The 4,846-nt window shown below is 39.5% G+C and overlaps 1 protein-coding gene across 1 annotated transcript in view; it reads left to right on the top strand.

Annotated features, from left to right (window-relative positions):
- The window catches only part of Shisa9 (shisa family member 9), a 321,503-nt gene that overhangs the window by 71,702 nt on the left and 244,955 nt on the right, over positions 1-4,846 (top strand). The gene's annotated exons all lie outside the window — the stretch shown is intronic.

Here is a 4,846-nt window from a genome sequence, read left to right as displayed (position 1 = left end):
AGCAGACCTTTGTCTGAGTACTTATTTGTCATGATTTTTTCCAAATTTGTGGGTTGCCTTTTCACTTTGTTGGTAATTTCTTTTGAGGTGAAAAAACTTCTCAGTAAGAGCAGGTCCCAGTTGTTAATTCTTTCAACTGTTTCCCGTGTGATTTGATTTCTGTTCATGAACTCTTTGCCTACCCCTATGTGTTCAAGAGTTCCTCCCACTTTTAGAGAAATAGTTCTAATGTAAGGTATGTAACTATATAAGGATTCACCAGGTAGGCTTACAATGGCCACCTGCAGAGTCAGGTGTGGAATGAGCGGAAGCGCTATCTGCATGCTGCGGATCCAAAGGACCCAGTTACACATTGAAGGCCCAGAGCTTACAGTAGAGCAGTGTGAGGGTCTATCAGAAGCCAAAGGACCTGCAACAGAAGGCTGGCGTCTGTGCCGGAAGCCCAGAGGTGGAGGTCCAATGCAAAGGCAAAGGCCGGAGTTCCTTCCTGTTATAATTTTCTACTTTTGTTTTATTTTTTTATGACTATGATTTATCTAGAGAAGAAAAAGTACTCTACAACCCAAGGAGTCAATTGTGTTTGTCACTGACATCTGATTATTATTTGAAACACTCAGATTTTAACTATGTCCCATGTAGATGGTAAATAATTTGAAATACTAGGCAATGAGTGCATTCCTACAGCCCAGACCAAATGGTAACCATGCAAATCACCACTTCCACAAAACCCTCATAAACACCTATCAAGGACAACAGAAGTTGTTTCAAAAATAACCTGCCAAATATCTAGTGTGAATGACATTTTAAAGAACTGTGACAGAGTTTCGGTCCTTCAGCTACACTGAGTGGGGAGAGAGTTTGAAATCATTGTAGACCGTTTGTTTCTATGTTTAAGGGGGTGAGACATTTTTTCTGTTAAATTTGCTTTCTTCCCTTGGCAACATAGCAGAAACTCATCTGTAAAATGATGTGACAAGTGGCTGAAGGATTGGATGGAAGTACAGATGGGTGGAAAAGGAAATGTGCCCAAGTACTGTAGGATCTAGGTGCTGAGCACTGTGTGTTTACCATCTATTTTGCTTACTGAAGCATTCTGTATATTGGTAAGTTTCCACACAAGGATGGGGAGCAAAATAGTGAGAAACATAGCATCTTTGCGCTATAGGACAAATCACAATCTGTTTCAGGGGTAGTGAAACCTGCCCAACGACTTTGTCTCCTCTTCACAGAGGATCAGTCACCAAGTCCTGTGGGGTCTACGTTGCGTTAAATCTCCTTTTCTGTTTTGGTGGTTTCCTACTTCATGAGGTCTTGTCAGGCTTCCAGCCACACCCTTTTATGGGCCTTTGCCTGCTGTCTCTGATGCTTCATGTGGTTGTCAAAGTAATTCTCTTGTTCATCCTGTAAGCAGGATATAGCACTGAGCATCTGCTACATGCAAGACTCTGTGTAGATGATTATGTTTATTTTTGGATCTTGGGTGCACAAAACGGGATTGATCATAATCCTTGGTTGATAATGCTCTCTCATTGTTCTATGAAAGATTTGCTTTTGTCTAGTTAATTCTGTTTAATAATTATAGTTAATTATTTTTAATAATGTAATAAGCACCTGTGATCCTATGCCCCAGATTAAAGCTAAAATATTGACAGTACTGTGTATCTAATCATATAGTTAACTATCAGTCTTATTTTTTCATTATATTTGCTTTCATTTTTATTTTATTTATGTATTTTTTTTGGTGGAACTGGGGATTGAACTTAGGCCCTTGCACTTGCCAGGGAAGCACTTGTTCTACTGAGCCATCTCCCCAGACCCTCATTTTGATATATTTATTATTTCTCTTACACAGCGTTCTTAAATGTCTATATTATTATTTTGGTTGTTTTAACTTTTTGTGACATGAACAGACTGTGTGTTATCTTCTGAAATTTCCTTTCACTTTTTTCCCCACTTGCTAAGATTCATCTATACTGTCATATGTGACTGTAATTCATTTACTGTTACTGCTGCTTATCTATCTTAATGTTTTTTTTTTTCGTTTTTTTTTCTTTTTTTTTTTAATCCTTGCTTTTAAAAATGGATATCTCAGCTGGGTATGGTGGTAAACACCTGTTATCTCAGCTGTGTGGTAGGCTTAGCCAGAAGGATCCCAAGTTCAAAGTTAGCCAACCTGGGCAACCTAGTGAGGTCTTGTTTAAAATTAAGAAAAAAAAATGTTTTTCGAAGTCTGGGGGTATGGCTCAGTGGTAGAGTGCTCCTAGTTTCAGGCCCCAGTACTGTCTGTATTTTCTTTTAATCAGGTAAGAATTTAGCACAACCCCATTTTTATCTCTTACCTCCCCACTATCACACTGGTTGTGCTGACAATATCCAGGCTAGCTATTCTTGAACTTCAGTGAGCATTCAAATTACATGGGGCTCTCATTAAGTTATAGAATCTGTTTCAGTGGGTTTTGGGTGAATTTCTACACGTGCAGGTAGCATCAGACTTTGAATAGAATTTGCAGACTTTTCTGTTTTTGTGGATACAATTTATCTTTTTATTTGACCATTGTTCTTCTTTAAAGATAACATTAAACTTGGCCAAGGAATTTGATTACCTATATCTATACATTTGATACCATCTGCTGGATTGATCTTCCATCTATTTAAATAATTCATCTAAAAATGGTGTTAATGTTAGGTTTTACATGGCAAATCTTTGAAGTCTTCTATGTCTGAAAATATTTTTATCATATTCTTATATTCAAATGACAGCTTAATTGGATATAACCTTTTAAGTTCAATTTTTAAAAATTCATTGAAAATATCACTTCATGTATTCTTGTAGCTTGTACTGCTGATGAAAAAATCTGATGTCAATCTGAATTTTCCTTTTAAAAAATTTGATCTACATTTCTTTCCTGGATGCTTTTAAAATTTCCTCTTTTCTTTTGATTATTTCCTAACGTTTACAATGGATTTTTAAAAAATATTTATTTATTTATTTAGTGTGTGTGTGGCCAGCTCAGCCCACCAGGGCGCGGGACTGGCTGGCATGTGGTGCTAGGGGATTGAACCGCAGTCCCTGTGTTTTGCTTAGTTTAGCTTGTTCTAAGTAGGTGCTTTAGACCACTGAGCCATCCCACCAGCCCCGTTTACAATGGATTTAAATGTAAGTTTTTCTTATTTCTACTCTTTGGAACTTATTTAAAATTCTCAAACATTTGTATCTATCATTTTTTAAAAATTTTATTTATTTTTTTGTATCTATCATTTTTTATATTTCTTTATTTTTCTGTATTTTAGGGAAAGGTCTACAGGGTGTTCAGGGTCTCACTACTAGATAGGACTGAGTGATTCTCTTGATTTCAGCCTGCCAAGTGCTGGTATTATAGACGGGCTACCATGCCCAGTCTCAACTGCTGTCTCAGTGTGCCCCAGGGGTGGGGCTGGCACAGCAAGCCTGGGGAGCAAACCCCTGGCCTCTGAGCCTGTTTGCAGGTGCTTTAATCTGCTGAGCTATTTGGCCAGCCCTTCTATTATTATTTTCTTTTTAAGTAAGGGCTAGCGAGATAGCTCAGCAGACTAAGTGCCTGCTTAGGCAAGCACAGGGACTGGGATCCCATCTCCGGCACCACATGACAGACTGGCCCCATCTCTGGGCATACTGAGCTGGTCATGAAGACTGGGCTTTGTGCGTACACCTGTAATCCCAGTGCTGGGGAGGCTGAAAACAGGAGGAGTACTATGAGTCTGAGCTGTATAGTGAGACCCTGTACCACATCTATAAACTTTTTTTTTTAAAGTATTTTCTCCTTCCACTTTTATTTCTCTAATATATCAAGAAATCTTACTATTTTGCTGTTAGTGATTGTGTTCTATCCTCCATATCACTTAGCTTTTAAACTTTTTTCTTTGTTATATTTTCTTCCTTTTGAAAGATTGTTAAAATTTTGCCTTCTAGTTCATTAATTCATTAAAGCCATAGCTGATCTGTGTCTATTTATCCATTTGTTATGTTCTTTATTTCAGCCATTGTAGTATTCATTCCTATGTTTTGCATTGTGACATTGGGGATCAAACCTAGGGTCTTATGCCTGCTTGGTAAGTGCCCTTCCACTGAACTACATCCCCAGTCTTTTTTATTTTGTTTTGAGTGCTTTTTTTGCCTGAGCACAGAAAATTGCTTGTGGTCTGGCCCTTGCCTATACTTTTAACCTCATTCTCTTTTGTAGCCTTCACATTTGTGTTTTTCCTAGTTTCCCATGATTTCCAAGCAGGGAAGGAGCTGTCCCTTCCTTCCTTCCTTCCTTCCTTCCTTCCTTCCTTCCTTCCTTCCTTCCTTCCTTCTTTCTTCCCTTTTTTTTTTTTAATGTACTTTGTACACGGTCTCATTACGTAGCTCTGACTGGTAGTGATCCTCCTGGTTTCAGCCTTCCTGGCACTGGAATTATGGGTATACACCGCTACACCTGGTCGGTAGTGGCCGGCTCAGCATGCCTGGGGGCGGGGCAGAAGGGAACTATCTTTTCGTGAAGTGCAGTAGTATGTCTTCTCATCTGCTCTGACTCCTCTCAGGTGCCCTGCTTCAGGAGGTCTGCCCTTACTTGCTAGGCCGGCTCAGGCCCTTCCTCAGCAAGATAGCGGCACTCCTTGCTTCCTTCAGCCACACAGCACTTCCCTTGCCAGATGGTCATGGTTTACTCATTAATCTCTTCCATCTAGACATTATAAGCTCTGAGGGCAAGTAAGTTACTGCTTAATCTGTGGAGCCCAGGTACCCAGGAAGAGTGATGTACAGGAAGTAAAGACAATCGTGTGACTAGGTGAGGGGACTGTATCTACCATGTTCTCCACTCAG

This window comes from Octodon degus, unplaced genomic scaffold, assembly GCF_000260255.1.
Source record: "Octodon degus isolate 3935 unplaced genomic scaffold, OctDeg1.0 scaffold00195, whole genome shotgun sequence".
NCBI lineage: Eukaryota > Metazoa > Chordata > Mammalia > Rodentia > Octodontidae > Octodon > Octodon degus.
The sequence above is the reverse complement of the archived record's forward strand: the minus strand, read 5'-3'. Positions and strand labels throughout refer to the sequence as shown.